Raw genomic sequence first — 23,635 nt, 5'->3', positions numbered from 1 at the left:
AGCCAGTCTGTCTGCCTCAGAGACAGGACTGAGGTGGGTGCACAGCAGGTCTTACTTGGCCGGGGCCGTTTCACTTCCCCGAAGCCCTGTGTAAAACATGAAGCATGGAAGGCCAGGGGAGAACAGCTCTGCCCTCAAGACCAGTTTCAAGTTCTCTCTTCCCAGAGTGTTATGGAAACGACCGGCCAGTCAAGAAACAAGCACCACTCGAAGGGTTGGAGCACTCAGATATATTACGCCAGCGGGCTCAGAGGGGCTTCTGCTCCGAAGCTCTGAGAACCTCCAAGACGTGCGCATGAGGTTTTATAGGGTAAAGTGCAAGGTTGGGGTATTCGGCCAATAGGCATGAAACAGCTTTAGCAGCATTATCATCACAAAAGTGGAGGCGGGGAGGCAGCAAACCACCATTCCAAAGCCAGATATATATCTTCGAAAACCCAGCTGGCTAGCAAAAATAAACATGAACAGCAAACCAACACTAATTAACTTAGATTTACAAGTTAGTCCAGCAGAACTCAGATCAGTATACTGATACATAGATTTGTGAGTTATCTTTTTAGACCAGCCCGGCTTTTCCTTCACATTAGTAGATCTTTTACATCCTGATTGGATCACCAAATTTGCATCAAAATGCTTGATCTTAGTTTAGACTTCAATTTATGGTTGAAAATGCAGATTCACATGACTAAGTTGCTCCAAAGAAACTTATACTTTTCAATATCTGAATTAAGTGCCCAAGTTTTTTCTTTTAGTATTTTTATCTAATTTGATAAAACTTGTTCATGTTTTTTTAGAATTTGAAGCAAAAGTTTAACAGTTTCAAATCTGTGCTACTTAAATTAAGCAAATTCACTAATTCTTGTGTCAACTTAGCGTTATTAACATCATTTCCTAATGATATTGCATAAATTGAACAACTTTAAATTCGGTCAAAACAACAAACTGTTCAACTATTTCTGATTATTTTTGCAGCCAATTTTTACAACACTCTGCATTGTAAATAAAATATTCTGTATATTGGTTCATGTTAGAGAAAAATGTAAAATCTTTGTTATCAATTCATATTATAGTGGGTTCGTCACCAGTTGTGGGTTCTGGCCAGCAGAATTCCCACCGAGATGGAATTAATTACTCAAGACTGTGGAAAAGTCAAGAGAGCGAGAGGGAGTTGGGAACATGGAGCCTCTCAAATCTCCCACATTTGTTGAGTACACTCAAAGGAGGAATGCAGGAATTTAGGAAAGGATATGTTCGGATCACAATGAGCACAAAGTCTTTGTTTATAGTTGGTGTTTGGCTCAAGGTCAGAAGAGTCTTTGGTGAATCCTGTTTGTGTTGAGCCTTTCAGCTTATCTGGGCGGAACGTATGAGAATCAGCTGTTTAACAATTTGGACTCAGGCGGCCGTGCCTGTCTTAGGTTGCCCCCCTCAGGGTACCTTTCCGGTCATTGGCTAACCAGCCTTCTCACCTCTGAGTCTACAGCTTTTTACCATTCCAGCCCAAGGCTGTTTTGGGGATAGAAGACTAACAGCAGGCACGCCCAGCGTTTATAGCCAGGGGCCTTGGGCATTGCTAAAACCTCAAGGCAGTTACTAAGCACATCTCCTTTAAGGAGATAAGCGGCTGGGATCTGTTACAATTTGTTAACCCATCATTGGCTCCCACAATTATGAGAACTTTCAATTTCAACATAAATGTCTGCACCTGTGTAACTAGGTCGTAGGTACAATTTTTCTTTCTTTGGTACTTCAAGCCATGCTTGTTTACCTGTACTGAGATACCAGTGAAAAAACATAAGCACTGCCATTTTTGCCTTTGATTATTGAATATTGAAAAAAATACTTTCTTGATCAGTGTTAATAATACAGTAAATCTTTGTGAACTTCTTCCTCTTCTCAACTGAGCAAGATAAACAAGATTCTTAAATGTATTGTTTTCTATTTTTCCAATAGTTTTGCAAGCTGGTTAGGATTCTTATTTTCATGTACATACTTATCAGTTTTAACAACTTAATACATGCTACTTTTCATAGCTTTAGAATGCTGAGCACAAACATTTTTTCATTCTATTTTTTGAGGGGGAGGTAATTAGGTTTATTTGTATGTTTGTTAGTTTTTGATGATGGCACTGGGGATTGAATCCAGGACGTTGTGCATGCTAGACACACACTTTATCGCTGAGCTATACTCGCTGCCTCACAAATCTATGCTATGTATATCATATATTAGAGCAGAGCCATAAGAGGAATATCAGTTTCTTTTTTAAAAAATCCAATAAATGTAGCTTTTTAACCTAACATGGCTGGAGCTGTCTATTGAGACAGAGACTAATATTTTAATATATAGCTGAAATTCTTTGGTCGTGTAAAAGATGAAAAATTATCCATGCTACAATTTTGATTTTTTTAAGGTATATATTGACATTTATACTTAAGTTTGGAAGTTCTTTCAAACAAAATGTGTCTAAAGTTGTACTTTGGTAGTGTCTCTTGTATCACATGGCTTATCTAAAGCTAAAAGAAAAGTAATTTCTCATATTTTGAATCTACTGATTTTTGATACTGTTAGACATGTCTTCCATATGATGGAGAGTTGTTTGGTGGCTTAATTGAAGGCCTTCTACTTTTTCTATAATATCTGTTTTAGTATTCCTCATAATTTTCTAATAAAATATCTATAATTGAAATAATTTATTTACCATCTCTCTACTTAAATGTGGTTTCTTCCCTCTTTCCTTCCTTCCATCCTTCCTTTCTTTCTTTCATATCTCTCTCCCTCCCTCTCTTTCTTTTTGCAAGAATCCACACCATTTTATAGCTCACTAGATTAAAAAGCCCAGATCCTTTATAAATCTTTTAAAAATGTTTGTTGGACATTTAATTCTGATCTCAGGTTAATAAGTTTGTTGCTTCTCTTTTGACTTAGGAAACTTCTTATGAAAATTTACTATGTATTTCCTGAAAATGTCTCTTAATACTGTCTACATTTTTTGTTTAAAATATTTTTATATAAGTAATAGTTTCTAAATTTTGCTTTACCAGAGATAATTGTGATTATTATTCATGTTAAAATTGGTTCATTGTTTTCTTCTAGTCTCACTTCACTGTGCCGGTGGCAGCGCTATCACAGCATCTGCTCACTTTATGTCTTTGTGTTACATTTTAGCAATTCTTGCAATATTTCAAAGTTTTTCATTATTATTATACTTGTTGTGGTAATCTATGATCAGTAATCCTTGATGTTACTATGGCAATTGTTTTGGGGTGCCAAAAACCACACCCATTTAAGATGGCAAACATAATCGGTAAATGCTGTGTGTTCTGGCTGCTCCACCAATTGTTCATTCCCCCATCTGTCTCCCTCTCTTCAGACCTCCCTATTCCTTAATACAGAACAATATTGTAATCAGGGTAATTAATAACCCTACAGTGGTCCCAGTGTTCAAGTGAAAGTAAGAGTTGCATGTTTCTCACTTTAAATCAAAAGCTAGAAACAATTAAGTGAAGTGAGGAAGACATGCTGAAGCTGAGATAAACTGAAAACTAGGCCTCTTGTGCAAATGAGCCAAATTGTGAGCAAAGGAAATTTCTTGAAGGAAATTTACAGTGCTACTCCAGTGAATACACTAATAATAAGAAAGTGAAACAGGCTAATTGCTGACACGGAGAAGGCTGTATTGTTCTAGATAAAATATCTAAGCCACAGCATTCCCTTAATCCAAAACCTAATCTAGAGCAAGACCCTAATTCCTTGAACGCTGAGAGAGGTGAGAAAGCTGCAGAAGAAAAGTCTGAAGCTAGCAGAGGTTGGCTGATGAGGTTTAAGGAAAAACACAATCTCCTTAACAAAATAGTACAAGGAGAAACAATAAAGGCTGATGGAGAAAGTGCAGCAAGTCAGCCTCAAGATCTCAATAAGAGAATTCATTTTGGTGTTCACACTAAATGACAGATTTTCAGTGTTGATGGAACAGCCTTATATTGGAAGATGCCATCTAGGACATACATTCGGGTCTAACATTGCTGGTGACTTTAAGTTGAAGCCAGTACTTATCCAGCATTCTGAAAACCATCAGGCCCTGAAGAATTATGTTCAGTCTGCTCTCCTATGTTCTATGAATGGAACAACAAAGCCTAGATGAGAACACATCTATTGACAACATGGCTTATTGAATATTTTAAGCTCACAGTTGAGACCTCAGAAAAAAACAAAAAGATTCCTTTCAAAATATTTTTGCTCATTGGCAATGCAAATGATTACCCAAAAGCTCTGATGGAGATTAATGTTATGTGCCTGCTAACAAAACATATGTTCTGCAGCCTATGGATAGAATGACTACAACTCTCGTCTTATTATTTAAGATATATTTTGCAAGGCTACAGCTGCCATAGGTAGAATTTCCTCTGATGAATCTGTGCCAAGTAAAGTGAAAACCTTCTGGAAATGGTTCCCCATTCTAGATGCCATTAAGAACATTTGTGACTTGCGGGAAGAGGTCAAAGTATCAACAATAACAGGAGTTTGAAAGACATTGATTCCAATCCTCCTGGATGACTTTTTGAGGAGTTCAAACCTTCAGTGGAGGAATGAACTACAGATGTGGTGGAAATAGCAAGAGAATGAGAATCAGAATTGGAGCATGGAGATGTGACTGAATTAGCTGCAATCTCAGGATAAAATGTGAATGAGTGAAGAGATGCTCCTTATGGATGAACAAAGACAGTTATTCTTGAGATGAAATCTACTCTTGGTGAAGATGTTATGAAGATTGTTGAAATGACCAAAAAGGATTTAGAATATTACATAAACTTGATAAAGTGGCAGTAGGGTTTGAGAGAATTGAGTCCAGAATTGAAAGAAGTTTTACTGTGGATAGAGTGCTATCAAACAGCATTACACATTAGAGGGAAAACACTTTTAAAAGGAAGAACCAATTGATGCAGCAAGCTTCACTGCTTAATTTTTAGAAATTACCACTGCCACCACAGCTTCCAGCAACCACCGCCCTGGTCAGTCAGCTGCCACAAACATGGAGGCAAGATCCTCCAACAGCAGAAAGATTACAGCTCACTGTCAGCTCAGTGGGTGATTAGCATTTTTTAACAATAAAGTATTTTTTGATCAAGGTATGTATAATTTTTAGACATAAAGTTATTGTGCACTTAATAGGCTATAGTATATTGTAATTATAACTTTATATGTACTAGGAAACCCCAAAACTCCTGTGACTTGCATTGTTGCAACATTGACTTCATTGTAGTAGACTGGAATTGAGCCTGCAGTGTTTCCAAGGTATGCCTGTACTTGCATTGTCTTTGTGGCATGCCTCATAGTCATGCCAAATTAAAAAGAAAAAAAATTCAAACACTGTTTATGGATAAAGGCTATTTAGGAATCAAATATTTGGACACATGTATTATATTTGAAGTCATGGCTCATCCCCCATTATTCTCCAAGTATTCTGCAGGAGTACTTGGGTAGTGGGGGCATGTCTATATTCTAAAACTGCTTTCATCATTTCAGTGAAAGACCAAATGACAACAAAAGAGGGGAGTAATTTTGTTTAAGCACTCTCTCACAAGTTAAAATTTAAGAATATCTCATCTATAGAGATCTATAGATATCTCATCAGGCATACAACAGATGTTTAAATTAGGAAGTTTAATTTCAGCTGACATGGACTGTGGAAAGAGGTTAATGGAGTTCAAGTATTTAATATTCTGAGTTTGGGTAAGTATGAAAATGTTTTTTTATGCACACCTCAACTGCTTTGTGGTTTTTAAAGCTAGGGCTCTCTCAACTAGTTATAGTACCAGCCTTTCTCTCACTCTCTCTTTCTTTCTTGCTTTTTCTTTTGCCTTCTTTTCTTTCTTTCACTGTTGTCCTTTGAGCAAGCCAAGCAGTAAGTCCTCCATGTTTCTGATTTCCCCAAAATAAACGAGTGTAAATACTTATTCCATTCTCAGCCATGATCTGTGAATAGAAGGGGATGTCTAAAGACCTATTTTAAAAATCAGAGGAGCATGTCTATGAATAAAAAAAGGAATTGAAACTTGTCAACTAGAGAATTTGTCTACTAGATTGTTTCAAAATGCATTCTGTCATAGTCACTAGAGATGGCCCTTGAAGAAAGGTTACTGTGATTAAGTTTGAAGAAACACTGTGTACCATAATAGTGGCCTATTGATGATTCATAAACACAATGGTATGTTAAAGATTCTGAGACATCTTACAAGAAAGAAACTTGTAAAAGCTTATTTATTTTTGTCTCTTAAACTTCTTGGACAGTGGAAATCTTTTATATTTGTCATACTTGTATGAGGAATGCTGCCCTCTAGAGGCATAATTTTTTTTGTTTTTTTTTGGTTGAGGGAGAAAATTTTCTTATATATTATATGTCTAACATGAGAAAAAGGGCAAATCTCATGGACTAAATTCCATAAATTTAATGTAATTGTATATTTTTCATTTTTTAAAGTTTTATTTTAAAAAATCTGAGACAAGAAAAACATATAAAGCAACAGTGAGAAGAGAAACCTGTAAGACCTACTGGTAATGTCTAAGTAAGAGCTGGTTAATATTTTCAAATCAGAAATTCTTAGAAAAAATAAATAGAGCTCTATCTCTCATGTCCAAATGCCTTTAGATGATTCTCCTAATTTTCGAGAAATACATTATTTTTCTACACATATTTTCCTTTTCTGCAATTTAACCTAAATGGTTTTTATAAGGCTAATACTACACAGATGCCAAAATTGGAGAGACGGTACTCACACAATCTTCACACATTTATTTTATTTTACAAACACATAGAGGTTACATACCACAGTGTTATAATAGCACAGAACAGAGGTAGAAATTGACAAAACAGACATTGTCTAGGAAAGGATCCATATAAAATGCAGTTTTGCATGTAACACAGTTGGCAATTGAAATGGCGAGGAATGGCAGATTATGCAACATATTTTGGGATAAATGATTAGGTAAATCCCATAAAAATGAAAATATTAATTTAAAACAAGTACAATTTCTAAAATAAAGGAATTACAAGACAAAAGAGAGCAAGATGATGAACACATGACTGTAAAGAAATGGAAATAGTGTAAGCATAAAAATATGCTCAGTTGCAGTCACCAGAGACACTGCAAATTAACCCAACCAGATACCAGCATCCTATCAAATTAACAAAGAAAAAAATTTAAAGTGATAATCAATGCTCAGAAAGTTGAAAATAAACAGGTAATTTAATCTCTGCTGGAGGGAATACTGGTACAGCTTAACAGGAGGACAATCTATTAATATAAAAATAAACATATACTACAAACTGGTGATTCCATTTCTCAGTGTCTACCCTAGAGAAATAGGTTTTATCTTTTACAAATTGCACTGCAGCAATTTGTAAGAGAAAAATTGAAAAATCTAAATATTTATCACCAAGAAATACATATATATATATATACACATATATAAACTTGGATATATATCCCTACACTGTGGAATATTTTGCAATGATTCAAAGGAGATATACATGCATAATATATATAGAGAGAGACAAGGAAACACAATCAAGACATTAAGTGGGAAAAAATAAGTTCAAGAACATATATTCTTCCTATTACTCATGTAAAAGTGGAAAAGAAAATGATTCCTACATATTCCACATAGACCCATATATACACACACACATACAGACACATACAGACAGACGTACATAATCGTGTTGGAAAAGAACTGGTAGAAAAACTGACAAGCAATCATTGTCTGCAGGAAAGAATCTATGACTGGTAGAAGGCAGTCAAGGAAAAAATCAATATATTCATTTATTATTTTTTCTGCAACATTTAATTAGGAATATTTGCAAATACATAGAAAGGTTAGAAGAAATGTAAGTGAACATCCATAAACCCACCTAGATTCTATAGTAGTCTACTATATTTATCTTATATCTATTCACCATCTGTTCTTAATGCATTCCATGTTGCAGATGTCCATACACTTTACCCTTAAAAACTCCATGCATATTAATAAAATTGAGAAAGCAAATTATATTCAGTGAAATGCACAAACCTCCAATGTACCATTACTTGAGTTCAACCTATATGATCCAAGCCACTGTCAAGATAGAGAACATTACCATCACCCTGTAAATGCCTCTCATGTCCCTACCCAGTCAATCCCCACACCCACCGTCCTAGAGGCAGTCATAATTTTGAGCTTTTTCAAGCACAGATAAGTATTGCTTGTTTTATAATTTCATAAAAATGAAATTATATAGTAATGTTCTCATAAATAAAATACTGAAATGCTAGTTTACATAATTTTTATGGCCACTTTCAAGCTACTAATAGCAGATTCGAGGAGCTGCAACAGTCTATGGCTAGCAAAGCCTAAAATACTATCTGGTCCTTTAAAGAAAAAGTTAGCAGCCTCCTGTTCAAAAGCTTTTATAGGCTTTTTCATTCCAAACTGATACCTGAATCTATCTTATGCAACTTTTCCCTTATAGAGGAAATAAGACCAAGAGATTTTAAATGACTTATCTAAGCTTAGGTGGAAATGTGGAACTCAAATTTAGGTCTGTATTCTGAGTCCTAGTCTGATCATCTTCTCAATATACCAGTAAATTTTTAAACTTATCAAGTAAAAATATATATGCCCACAGGCTCACTTTGACTCTTATGCCCTACCTGTAAACTTCAAAATGAGTTAGATGTTTAGTGGAAAAGAATCATGGTGAGCTAAGGGAAATTTCACCTTTATGAACAAGTTTTTCCACAAAGAAGACTTTCATAGTGTGAAGCTAAACCAATGAATCCACAGTACTCTCAACTTACAAACAGGTGGATCACAGGTGGCAACTGATTAAGTGACAATTTTTTCATCAAAAAAATAGCAAGTGCTTATTATGTGCTGGATGCTGTAGGGATATAAAGTCCTGCTGTGAGAGCATCCAGTGAATAGGAGCAGTGCATAGAAAAAACTATCATTCCTTTGTACAAAGTTTTAGGTTTTAGAGGTGATAAGTGTGGTATTATTTTCATCTTGGCATGCCAGAGAAGGCCTATGATGGAGCTGGAACTGAAGAGTTTATGACGTAGAGGATGAAGGGTGTGGGGGAGGGAATGAACAGGGCACCCCAGACCAGCGGTCCTCAGATACACCTATCTGGCTGTGACAGGAAGTATACCAGGAATATGGTGTAAAATAGCAGGTTATGAAGGTTGGAAATGTAGTTCTAAGTCAATATGTAATACACTCAGAATGCCAGGCTATTTGGAACTTATGTAAACATTCTGAAAGTAGCGGGAATCCAAATAGTTTTGAGGTACAGGGAAGTAGCATGAGCAAAACTACAGCCTTAGAAATAATGAGAAATATTGGTTTAGGTCTGTCAGCCATGGGAGGCTGGAGAGGGGATGCGAGGAGGTGAGCTTCCCAACTGGAAAAAATTCACAAGGAGCTGACATAATGCTTGAGGAGCTGACATGGAGCAAAACAGCAGCTTACTGCATTACAAGCGGGTGAAGCGCGTCCTCGGGCATATGAACTTGTCCTTTTATTATGCCCGTGCATGCGTATTGTTCATAATACTTTCTCATGCTATTGGCACATGCATACATTTACTTCCCACCTCACACACATACAAGTTATTGTGAACTTTGACCTTGGTCCCATGGCCTACTCACTTAAGACTGTCGACAAGGTCACAATTCCAAATGATTCTTGGATCTTTCTAGAGGGGCGCCAGTATTTAAGAGACCATGGTCCCCTGTCAAAAAACACTGCACTGCTTTTAAACAGCAGATAAAAGCTGAAAGCCAAGCGTCTATTTAAACTTGGAACAATTTTGAAAGAAAGTTACAAAAAATCTTCATCTGGTGCTTAAGTTTTACAATCAGAGAATTCACATGAAAAGGCACTGCCAGGTCCTGATAAAGAGGGGCAGAACTGATAGGAATGTTAAGGGCTATGCAATTTGCAACAGGTGGTTAGAATTGCAGAGCTAGGAAAGACAAACACCCGAGGCTCCCTGTGAATGTGCACCATCACAAGGCATTGGAGGATGAGGCCAGATGGAAGAGTGGTGTGCAGGTCAGAGAAAATTCATTCCTGAACTGACCGTGGTAGGGTGTGCATCATAGAGATTCAGGAGGTGTTACAGGAACTAGAACTGGCATGATCTGGTCAGGTTCAGAGCCCAGATGACAGCAGTGATAGTGACAGTCTTCAAAAACTACAAATACAGGAGCAACTCAGAACTTCAGTGAAGGAAGGGGAAAGAGCCCCGCTTAATCAGTTGACGTATAAGGTACCTGAGTTATCTAAGCCTCACTCTCAGGTTTATGGGATGTGCAAGAAGCAACTGCAATCTGAGATGATAACCAAGAAGTAAAATTTGTCAATAATCTTTGCAATTGTTTTAAGATGAAGATGAAGAGAAGACAAGGCCCAAAAGAGCACCTGGGAAATACATATTCAGGAAACAAGAGAACCAGGAAATGAATGGCTAGAGAAGTGTGGAGTGGGGGTAAGGGCCGCTTTTTATGGGCCAGATACTGCCAGCCGGTCAGAAACCACCAAAAGAAAAGTACCTCTTTCTGTACACAAGGGCCAATTCCTTACCATGGTATTAGCAAAATACTAAGAGGAAATCATAAATAAGAGCCAGCTCCACAAATGTCTCAACAACAAAGTTTAAACAGATATGGGGAGGTTGTTATGTTAGAGAATTCTTTTCAAACATATTATTAGCTAACAGCACCCTGTAGGGAGAGGATGAGACTGTTAAATTAACCTACACTGAGTCTGAGGGAAGGTAAGTTAAAAAATAATCAGAAGCCTCTATGAAGTTCTCGTAAGAGCCGTATAAGCAGCTGAATAGGGCAACAAAGCCGGACACAGCAGAGCTGGGTAATAGCTCTGGTTCTGTTATCCTAATCAGATGCACCACCCAGGCGTGTTAAGCTCAGCTGAGTCTCCCATGAGAAAGTAAAGGGGAGGCTTCTTCTGAACACTGAACTATGAAAACACATTCGTGCTGTACTCAAAAGAAAAAAAAGAAAGGAAAATGCCCAAACACTGGGTGAACCTTAGTGCTATTAAATGCCAATACCATCAAAGACATTAAAAATAATGTAGAAGAATAATTACAGCTAATTAGACTGGGGACACTTCATAATACTGTTCACTTATCCAAACAATTTTTATTACGTCCCTACTAAGTGCCAGGCCCCAGACTAGGTGTTAGGGAGTTGTGAATAAGAAGTTTATGTCTAGTAAACAGGCAACAATAATACTATATGAAGTGACAAATGCTATGGTGGAAAAAGGTGTCAGAGGGTACATTGAAGCACTTGACCCAGTCTTAAGGAGGTCAAAGAGGAGTTCAAAAACATTTCCCAGAGATCAGGCTCTGAAACCTGATGTCTGAGTAGCCAGGTCAAGTTGAAGGAAGGAGATGCTAAGAAGCTAGCAAACCAGCCCAGAAGGGGTGGGAGAGAACTAAGTAGAACAGTAAGGCGACAGGAGAGAAATACACCAAAGTGATTGCAAAAGTTTGTAGGTCATGCTAAGAGCCCCAGGGGAGAGTAAAGATTTACATGAAGAGGTGCCTATAAAACATCCAGTTGAAAATTTCTGACAGGTAGTTAGAAGAATGTAAAAAAGCCTTAGGGACTAGAGATGCAGATTTGGATCCCAACATAGAGACAGTAACTAAAGCCACAATAACACCAAAGTTCTTGCAGGAACTGTGGACATTCTCCACACTGAGAGGTGATGGAGAGGCCCAGGGAGACTCCCAACGCATCAACCTGTAAGAAGGTGGCAGAGGGAAAAAAAATCATTCCCATTACACGTTAAGTGATACGACTAAGAATCTAGCTGAATATACATATATATATATATTTTTTTCTTCTCCTTGACTTTTTTTTTTTGGTCAATTAAGCTTTTCTAAAATTACACTGTTAAAATTTGTCAATTTCTAGTGATCAGCATAATGTTTCAGTCATACATATACACAAATATATTCATTTTCACATTTTTTATTATAGATTACTACAAGATATTGAGTATATTTCCCTGTGCTATACAGAAGAAATGTGTTTTTTAATCTATTTTTATATATAGTAGTTAATGTTTGCATATCTCAAACTATCAATTTATCCCTCCCCATCCCCTTTCCCCCAGTATCCATAAGATTATTTACTATGTCTGCAAGTCTCTTTCTGTCTTGTAGATGAGTTCATCAATGTCTTTTTTCTTTTTTTAGATTCCACATATGAGTGATATTATATGGTATTTTTCTTTCTCAGTCTGACTGCCTTTACTTAGACTGATGATCTCCAAGTCCATCCATGTTGCTGCAAATGATATTATTTTATTCTTTTATAGGGCTGAGTAGTGTTTCATTATATAAATATACCACAGCTTGTTTATCCAGTTATATTTTGATGGACATTTTAGTTTGGTTATAGTAAATAATGATGCTATGAACATTGGGGTTCATGTGACTTTTTGAATTAGAGTTCTCTCCAGATGTATGTCCCGGAGTGGGATTGCTGGATCATATGTTAGGTCTGTTTTTAGTTTTTTAAGGAATCTCCATACTGCTTTTCATAATAGCTGCAACAAACTACATTCCCACCAGCACTGTAGGAGGGTTCTCTTTTTTCCACACTCTCTCCAGCATTTATCATTTGTGGACTTTTGGGTGATGACCATTCTGACTGGTGAGGTGATATCTCATTGTAGTTTTAATTTGCATTTCTCTGATAATTAGCGATACTGAGTATTTTTTCATGTGCCTATTGGCCATTTGTTTGTCTTCATGGGAGAATTACTTGTTTAAGTCTTCTGCCCATTTTTGGATAGGACTGTTTTTTTTTGTTGTTATAATGTATCAGCTGATTTTTTTAATATTCTGTGAATTAAGCAGTTGTCAGTTTCATCATTTGTAAATATTTTCTCCCACACTATAGGTTGTCATTTTGTTTTGTGTATTGTTTTCTTTTCTGTGCAAAGATTATAAGTTCAATTAGGTCTCATTTGTTTATTTTTGCTTTTATTTCTATTGCCTGGGTTTATCGCCCTAGGAGAACATTGCTAAGATTTATTTCAGAGAATGTTTTGCCTATATTTTCTTCTAGGAGATTTTTTTTAATTGAAATAAAGTTAGTTTGCAATGTTGTGACAATTTCTGGTATACAGCATATTGCTTCAGTCTAGCTGTATATTTAAAAATTTATTTATACATTAAAAATTGCACATACAAATATGTTAACAGTGATTATTCAAAGTGATTAAAGATTACAGGTTTTACTTCAAAATAAATGTAATAAATGCATAATTAGAAAATAATAAATTTATTTTTGAAAGTTAAAATGTTTTTTCTTCTGTTACAAACACAATGTTAAATGGTCCTTAAACAAACATGAAGACAAATCATGGTAAAGTTGTTACTAAAGATAGGGTTTTTAAACTTCTTTGAATGCAACTAATTTAATTCTGTAAATCTTTATTCAAAAATCAACTTCAAAGAAATCAAATTATTTCAAGAGTGAAGGGAGGAGCTCTTTAACATAGTAAAGCACATACTACAGTTATTGCAAAGGTACTGGAAGGCCACAGAGACACACACACACTCTCTCCCTCCCTTCCACTAGCAGTAAAGGAAGTGCTGCCCTCTGGTGGAGGATGGCTCAGTAAGCCTATGCGGCTGCCACCGCCACGCCCACCACTGACCTTCATTTCCAGCCTGCACACAGGGTAAGGCAAGTCCTGTTACTTTCCCAACAGCGCATATTTTTGTAAAGTATCTCCAATATGTCACCTCACAGGACAAAGAGCATCCTAGAAAACTGGGAAAATACACATATTTGCCTTCTCCTCTACAGTCAGACACCCAAGATAGGATGGAGTCTGATCTCCAAGGCAGACAGCATTATCTGAGGTATGACCTAGAAAGGGAAAAAGTGACTGAAAAAAAAAAAAGGCACTTCATGGACTTACAATAAAAGAGATGCACATGAACAAAATGGAGATGTTAATAGTTTTGGTCCAGAATTCTGACCTTGCTTGGAAACAGTAACTTGAGTTTTCAGTTAATATTAACATAAAGCATCTATTGACAGATATCCTTAAGATAATGAAAAGTGGTCGTCACTAAATGACACCATGTCATGACATAGTTTGAAAAGTAAAGAAAAGCTCTGTCCATACAGAGAATTGAAAGGCCAAGGATTCTATTACTGAGTGAGTGAATTTTGATAGATCAGATCTGTGGGTTCAATGTTCACATCTATGAAATGAAGGCACAAGATTAGTTTAGTAAATTTCAAGCTTTTTTTTTTAACTGTGAGTCATAGTAAGAGGTACATTTTACAGCAGGGTATCTGAATACACAAAACACAGGCAAGTTTCATGGAACAACATTATCTCTTAAACTTAGGAAGAATAATGTTCATGGAAAGAGAGACAATTGAGATTAAAGCAATTGAACTTTTAAGCAGGAGGGAGATGATTAAAAGAACAAGTTTCTGGAGGAGATATGGGGTAGACAAAATCAAAAGGATTGATATCAGTCTTGGGAATGATAGGGATCACCCTTTTCTTCACAGACAGGAAGGAAGGAAAGAGGAATCAAGAAACAAAAGCCTTCTAGATTGAGAGGTAGCAAATTGACAGAAGCCTAGCTCTGAAATCTTCAATTATCTCAATGAGGAGAGTAAAACACTGAGCAGTGTAAGCTCTAGTTGTTAAATAAACATTTTATTTTATGTAGGACTGTTCAATTTTGATTCATATTTTGTTTTATCACAGTGGAAATTTAATAACTTTCAATATTGATAAATTTTAGTAACTTACTTTACCAGAGTTAAAATTTGATTAGGGTTTGACATTCTTAAATTATTAGTGATGTCTTAGACACGTTACAGAGAGAGATTTAAATGAAGAAGCCAACTTAGTAATGTGTATTTTCTGTGACCAGTATTGTGAAATATTGTTTTCTCCTTAATAATAGACATTTTCATAAGGAAAATAATCTCAAGTATGCTGTCTGTAGACTAATTCTAAGGAAAAAACCTATATTATTATTGTAATGAATGTCATCTTCCTTGTGGAATTAAAAATTTTTTTAACTGACTCAAAATATTTTTAATACATAGTATATATTAGAATTTACATTTAATTTAGCATAATTGTGAGAATTTTGAGATCATACATTCTACTTCTGTTAATATAATCTGTATTTTAAAACGTTATCTTCTATTTTTGTTTATTTCAAATATTTCACTCCAACTCTTTTTATTTCTTAAAGTAAAAATAAAAATGGGCAATGATTTGGTTTGACAAAGTAATTCTTAAGTGTTTAGCAGCAATAAAGTTTATTTAACCTCTCAGTGTAGATTGGTTTTACTCTGTAACAGCAAATACTGAAGAACTTAGACTAGGTCTGAATAAAGCTGGTGGTGAAACTAGGTTTTCTTCAATACCATAATACAGGCAGTTCTCTTGTAAAGCAATATATGTGTCTCTGGAAAAAAAATTAAAGTTCTGCAAAATTATACCCTAAAAATATGGACAAGCAACTCAGAACTATGCAGCCTTGTAATCTCTGTACTAGCAAATCTGGTAACAGTTCTCATAAAATGCTAGTAGAGCTGAACATATGCACCCAATATCAGTTAGTCTTCTTTGAAATGTAGTTCCATGAGGGCATTCAATTCTGTTAAAGATAAATTGTCAAAATTAAAAATTCTGATCCAGGATATAGACTTTCTTCTTTAGATACTCCCCTCTTATTTTTCTTTTAAGTAAACATGTGGAAATATTTTCATGCCTTATTTGTATTCACAGCTCAGCCAGATAGTCTAACATTGTAGAAATCCTAGCAGTTCTTGAAGCCATTAACTGGCCTCTGTTCACCCTCTTCCACAGGATGGTCATCTGTTTTCCTTAAGGTCATCATATATTGCTAAGACTCTGTGAGAAAGCTCATCCCTCACGGGTTTAAAACATTACTCTGCTGGAAATATTTCTTTCTGGACCAATGTGACTTTCACATTATACTGACCTCATCACTTAATGATGAATGAGTGAACTAATTCTCCCTGCAGAAGTGTGTTATGAAGAAAAAATTAGACAGTAGTCTCTAGCTGTCCCATTGCTATGTCATGATTCATGTAGTGGAATGTATTTGTGCACATTCATGTTTATATATACATAGTACCATGTAGTAAAGGAAAAGGGCTTTGGAGTTTGGCTGACTTGGCCAATGGAATCAAATTTAGGTGACTGAGTTTTGGTTATGTGAAGTAAATTCTAATTATCTGGTAGGATTCTTTTGGAGATTGAGATAATTTACATAAAATATCTAGCACAGTGATTGGCATATTGCAGAAACTCAACAAGTGCTATTTCATTTTCTAGTGATGAATCTTAAGGCTAAAAATACTAAGTGACTAGTTACCCCTGTACATAGCAAAAGTCAGATTCACTATGTAATTCTTATGAGAAATTCCTATACAGACATACATACCTGTAGGTGCATAGATAAATGCAGATTCTCCTACAGATTTAAGGTTTATTCTTCCCTTAATTGATTAATGTTTCACTAGTTCATATCCTTTTCTATTCAGATATTGAGGCTGATAATGATTAAAAAAATTGGTAGGGAAGCTATTTCCTTGACGTAACTTCCTATACTAATTAGACTAGGATGCTGTACTAAGGTTGTGTCAGCAGTTTAATTCGTGCGTTTGCACTTTTCCAGTAGACTATAAAATGTTTCCCTAGCTGCCTGATAATAGTCAGACATTGGCAAATTCATTGCTTCCTTTTTTAAAAAAAAATGGCATCTCCCCCTGTCAAAATAAAATATAGCAGGTTGCTTGTTTTATGTTACTGCATTATGTTGATTGTGTGAGTTTTCCTTTAGAGTAATTTATAAATGAATATGAAATTCATTAATATGAAGTTAACACCTTTTTATTTCTTTTTCAGTAAAACTTCTACATGTTAAGATGGTCAGTATTTTATTCTTTTATTTATAGATAAAATTATAGCAACAAAAATTATTTTCTTTTCCCCAACTTTCCACCTTTTAGTGTAAAATGGGAAGAATATCTTCCGTATTTCTATAACAGGTTTGTTTACAGTATCTACAGTTATTTACCTCACAGCACCGTTTGCAGTAACATTGCAGATTCTGCATGCTCTAGATTTTAAGATGTGCTGTATGAGTTTGTAGTGGTTGTAATTTTGTTGTTTTATGTTTTGAAACTTTAAGAATTAGATCTCACAGGATTTGACATCACAATTTTTCATTGGCTTTCATTAAGTTTTTGAGCTGTTATGTATAATAAACGTTATAATAAGGTATATAAATTTACATGTATAAAGGATTAATTTTGAAATCATGTTACATACAATAACATTTGTTTAGAGATCAATATGCTTCATCAAATTTAAGATGCTTGAGATACACATTTATTTTAACTATTAGAAAGAAAAAATGCTATTCTTTAAATTATGGCATCTCATCAATTTCTGAGAAGCTGAGACATGAAAACAGATATGTGCCTTTAGACTCAATGAAATATTTCAGGTTTGTATTTAGACTTGAGGGCTTTTCTTTGGCGAGGAGCAAATTTTGTGTTGCTGGTTGTTGAAAACCCTGCTCAAGCCTATGTATCTGCACAGCTATGCTGGTTTTTCTTGTTCATTCATTTGTTCCCTCATTTAGTATTTACTGAGTGTCCTTCAGGTGCAAAGCTATGTCATGTTTCAAGTCACACAAGATTTCTTCTCTTGGTACTTCCTTTATATATCTGGAATATAACACAAAACCAAGTAATTGTTTGATGGCACAACATAGTACTTATGTCTCCAGCTAGATTCCAAACTATCATAAAGATTGCTCTTTTTCACATGTTTTGTATCTGCTTCATGTCCTAGGACATAATTTGTAATTCATTGTAACTTCTTGATTAATTGAACTTTGTTTATAATGATAAGAAAAAAGTGTAGTGTGTACACCTGACAAGTGTGTCTGTATGATTATGCATTAATATAATCAGAAGTTTTGAATTTTAGAAAAATGGAATAAAAAATTTTAACTGTAAAATGAGATACCAAAGATTTCTTCAAATAGCAAATGACTTTTCTGGATTTCTTTGACATTACAATAAATCTAGAAAAGCCCAGTGGTCTGGCAGCTGTGGCTTATTACCCAGCTGCACAAGTGAATTACTGTTTTGAACACTGTGGAATGGTGGAATGAAGAGGTGTCTAGGTGTTCTACTGCTTGGATAGACTGCCCTACGAGGACATTGCTAAGATTTATGTCAGAGAATGTTTTGCCTATGTTTTCTTCTAGGAGATTTACAGTGTCTTCCCTTATATTTAATTCTTTAAGCCATTTTGAGTTTATTTTTGTGTATGGCGTGTGGGAGTTGTTCTAACTTCTTTGATTTACATGCTGCTGTCCGGTGTTCCCAACACCATTTGCTGAAGAGACTGTCTTTAATCACTGTATTTTCTTGCCTATCTTTGTCAAAGACTAATTGACTGTAGGTCTGTGGGTTTATTTTTGGGCTTTCTAGTCTGTTCCATTGATCCATATGCCTGTGTTTATGTCAATATCATTCTGTTCTGATGACTGTAGTTCTATAGTGTTGTCTGAAGTCTGGGAGGGTTATTTCTCCAGCTTCATTCTTTTTCTTCATTATTGCTTTGGCAATTCTGGGTCTTTTGTGGTTCCATATAAATTTAAGATTATTTGTTCAAATTCTATAAAAAAAAAAAGTCCTGTGTAATCTGATAGAGATCACATTAAATCTGTAGATTGCTTTGGGCAGTATGACCATTTCAACAATATTGATTCTTCCAATCCAGGAGCATGGGGTATCTTTCCATTTTTTATAAACTTCTTTAATTTCCTTCATCAGTGTTTTATAGTTCTCTGTTGAAATTTATTAAGTGTGTTTTCTGCATCTATTGAGATTATCATGTGGTTTTAGTCCTTTCTCTTGCTTTTGTGAATTATTACATTGATTTGTATGTGTTGAACCACACTTGTGTCCCTGGGATGAACCCAACTTGATCATAATGTATGATCTTTTTTTATGTGCTGTTGCATTCTATTTCGTAGTATTTCCTTGAGGATTTTTTGCATCTATGTTCTTCTGTGATATTGGTCTTTAATTCTCTTTCTTGGTGGTGTCTTTGCCTGTTTTTGGTATCAGACTGATGGTGGCTTCATAGAATGAGTTTAGGAGTATTCCCTCATGCTTGTTTTCTTTCTATCAGCTTTATAATGTTCTGGAAAGCACAAGAAGAAAATATGGTAAAGTGGCATAAGGCTGTGACTATGGTAAGTCCACCTAACGAGTAGTTTTCCCAACAACATAAATTCTTTTGTAACAAAAAGGGAGGGGAAATGACTGCTTTAAGATGTAAGATGTGAAAGGCTATTCTACCACACACATTTCTTGTCAGTCACACAGAAGTTGTCAAATAATTATCCCCTGCCACTCAGAAAAAGATAATACTGTGAGAACACACTGTCCACAGAACCCCCTGTCCACTTCAGCATAGGCATCAATTTTTCTGCCCTGCTCAATGAGGACACACAGCCATGGCTACAGGAAAGAGCCCTGATGCCCAAGCACCATCACATCCCATGACAGGAGCCATTCCCTTCCCCTGGGGGGGCAGACAAACTCAGAATGCCCCAAAAGCCTGGGCGGATGGCCTTATTAGTGTTCGTTTTTCAAGGCTCTGAGCCCCAACCTATGTTGTTTGCATCCAAAAAGAGGCCATATTAACAGATACACACCATTATATATAAAATAGATAAGCACAAGGACCTACTGTATATCACAAGGAACTATATTCAATTTCTTGTAATAACCTACAGTGGAAAAGAATCTGAAAAAGAAAAAAATATATATATATACTGAATCACCCTGCTGTACAACTGAAACTAACACAACATTGTAAATCAAATATCCATCAATAAAGTGTTTTGAAAATGCAGCTCTAAAGAGCAATACAGTCATGGTGTGAGCTGCCAGGCACATTGAAGGAATTTTGAGAGGTGAATGTTTTAAAAAATAATTCCTAATACCCTGAGATAACTATTTCCAGGATGGTGCAATTTTACCTTTAAAAAGGGAAAGAAAAAAAAAAACAAAATACAAAAACTCAGACATCACCATCCTGGAATTAACCAGCACACAATTAAATTTTGGAAAAGAAAACACAAAACAGTAATGCAGTCATTCATCAAATTCAGAAAGCAAAACCAAAAATGCTAGCTCCTTACTGCTTGATTTCAAACAGAAGGCTGGTATAGGTTACAGCATGAAAACGTAATTCTAATAATTAAACAAAACTTCATAAAATGAACAGGACTGGCAAAAGTATGTTTCTGGTAATTCAACTCAGGGGATGTCCAAATATAATGCAAACAACTCATGCAGTTTTAAATTTTCCAGAAGCCTCCCCAACTTTTTTAAATAAGTAAAAAAAAAAAAAGGAATTGATTTTAGCAATATATTTATATTTAATCCAATAGAGCCAAAATATTATCATTGCAGCATATAATCAACAGAAAAATATATGAGATATTTCACATGCTTTTATTCATACTAGACCTTCAAAATCTGAGTGTATTTTACATGTACCGTGCATCTCAACTTCAGCTGGCTATGTATCAAGCAAGCAATAGTTACATGTGGCTAGCGGCTGCCACTTTGTTTTTCTGTGTTTGTTTTGGTTTTTTTGTTTGTTTGTTTGTTTGTTTTGTTTTGTTTGTTTGGGAGGGTAATTAGGTTTTTATTGATTTATATTTAATGGAGGTACTTGGGAGTGAACCCAGGACTTCGTGCATGCTGAGCACATGTTCTATCACATAGCTATACCCTCCCCCCTAGCAGCTGCCACTTTGGACAGGGCAGATCTCAGTGGATACTTTGCACTTATTTGTAAGTCCAAGTCTTCTCAAAAAAGAATCCCAATGGCAACCTCTTAAATGGATGCCTTCAGAAAATATAATTTCAAATATAATTTTTAAGTTTTTCCACTTCACCAAGGATGCTCTCTACTGTGATAATCAAGCAGATGGCTTCCCTATCCCTCATGGAGTCCCTGAAAGCAACTGGTAATGGGAGCAGAATGGGAGACTTCTGAACTCTCTGTGCCTTTGAGGATCACTTTCGAGAAAAGAGACATTTTACTTCTGTTCCAGTCTCTTCACCTCCCCAGAAAAGTGTCTTCACATAATCACCATGTCTTTTCTTTCCTCGAATCCACCTCTCATTCCACTGCTGTCGGTTTTAGCCTCCCCAAACAGAAAACCAGTGGTACTCCCCCATTTTTAACACATCACCAAGCCTCAGTGTGTCCTTCTACAAAAATACCCCACTACTTTTCCTCACCCTGACTTTGGCTTCTCCACACCCAGTCTCTTGTAGTCTACATGTGAACTAAGATTTAAGAATAACCCCACCTCCCAGCCCTGACACATACACCCTCACTGCTGTTAATGGCCTGTTGCCACTTTCTCAGACAGTGACCTTCATCTCCCTCACACCTGTGGTCCCGGTTGTTCATGGACCTGGGAATCTACCTTTGTGGGACTGTGGAATTCTGTTCATGCTAGTTCCATTCCAGGCCATCCGGTTCTAGACACATGTCCCAGGAAACCATTTCCAGTGATTCTGGACTCCCTGACCCCACCTTTCCTTGGAGCACATGCTCATCAACAGCACCCCGCCAACCCTAACCTCAGCAGGTCCACAGTGGAATCTGCACTCGGTTCCTCTCCACTCCCCACAAGCATGACTCACTCTGCTCTTCTACACATTCAGGGAAGAGGTAAGGTCCTTCCTATAGTTACAGTGTGTCTCCTACCACAATTCATCCCTACCTTCCTCCAGGGTGTTTCCAAATTTGGAATTAATGACACATGTAAAAATCATCTGAACTTTGGAGAAGCTAGTGTGTGAATCAACCTATCTATCTTGCTATGGTGGCTTCAGAGATCTTTTAAAACAACTAGATTAAACTGCATCCTGATTTTTCTTTATTGCACGTGAAATTGTAAATAAGAAGACAATGGAAGACCTTCCTAATGTCTAATATAAACCAGGCTATAGCAAGTTGCCCATTTTTATTAGGTTTTGAAGATTTTTATGGTTTTTTTTTTATTTTTTAAGTGAAAGTTCTTTATTTTAGAAAACAAATCAATATGATTAAATTTAAGTTTGACAGAATCTACTATTAATGACAAATTAATAGCAAGTAATTCATGCCAAGAACTTGAGCTACACATTTCCATCTTGCATCTGCCAGGGACCAGTGATCAGTACAGAGACCGAGCTTGGTTTGATATTTATATTTGTAGCTGTGCTTCTTTAAATTTTTCTCAATGGAGGCAGCTAGCCCACCAAAATAATGTTTTCGATTTCTTTAAATTTTAAAGACAGAAGCAAAACTCATTATGTTATTTGTCAGATCTTGTAAACTCTTGTAATTCTAGTACCCTCAGAGACCATAGTGATGGCTTCATAAGCAGTACATACAAGTGAATATTTTGATGATGCTGATTGGTAGACATATATCTCAAAACCTTTTGAGAAACTATTTCTTTGTGCTGTGGATGTATTTGAGGTCCCCCACTGCCTTGGTGCTGTGTTCTTCCACCTGGAGTGAGACACTCGCTCCCCTGTCACAGCTAAGATGGCTGATCAGAGAACATGGAGTGAGCATCAGCTAGCCTGAAATCCCTAACACTTCCCTTCCATGTCGGATTTCCATGAGAATGAAGTCCAAAGGGAAAAACCAAGAGTGGAAAATATTAAATTTGGTTTGGGCTCATTGCCTGTCTTTCTCAAAATCAGTGCAAGTTTCCTCCTAACCCACTGTGATTTCATTTGGACAGTGACAGTGGGTTCATCTGTATGTGCTCTCTGAGCATTTTTGCTAGTTTAATGACAACTTTTTTTTTTACTTTTTAAAATTGAGTTATAGTTAGTTTACAATGCCTCAATTTCTGGTGCACAGCACAATTCTTCAGTGATACATAAATATACATATATTAATTTTCATATTCTTTTTAAAAAATTGGCTACCACAAGATATTGAATATAATTCCCTGTGCTATACAGTAAAACTTGTTTATCTATTTTGTATATGTCACTCAGTATCTGCAAATCTCAAATTCCCAGTTTATCCTTTCAAAATCCCCTCTACCCTAGCAACCATAAGTTTGTATTATATGTCTGTGAGTCTGTTTTTGTTTTACATATAAGTTCATTTGTCTAATTTTTTAGAGCCCACATATAAGTGTTATGTGGTATATTTCTTTTTCTGGGTTAATTCACTTAGAATGACATTCTCCAGGGACATCCACGTGGCTACATATGGCAATATGTTCTCAATTTTCATGGCTGAGTAGTATTCCATTGTATAAATATACCACAACTTCTTTATCCAGTCATCTGTCAATGAACATTTAGGTTGCTTCCATGTCTTGGCTATTGTAAATAGTGCTGCTATGAACATTAGGGTGCAGGTGTATTTCGGAATTAGGGATCCTTCTGTATATATGCCCAGGAGTGGGAACACT

Source organism: Camelus bactrianus, chromosome 6, assembly GCF_048773025.1.
Source record: "Camelus bactrianus isolate YW-2024 breed Bactrian camel chromosome 6, ASM4877302v1, whole genome shotgun sequence".
Taxonomy (NCBI): Eukaryota; Metazoa; Chordata; class Mammalia; order Artiodactyla; family Camelidae; genus Camelus; species Camelus bactrianus.
This window is presented reverse-complemented; position numbering follows the sequence as displayed.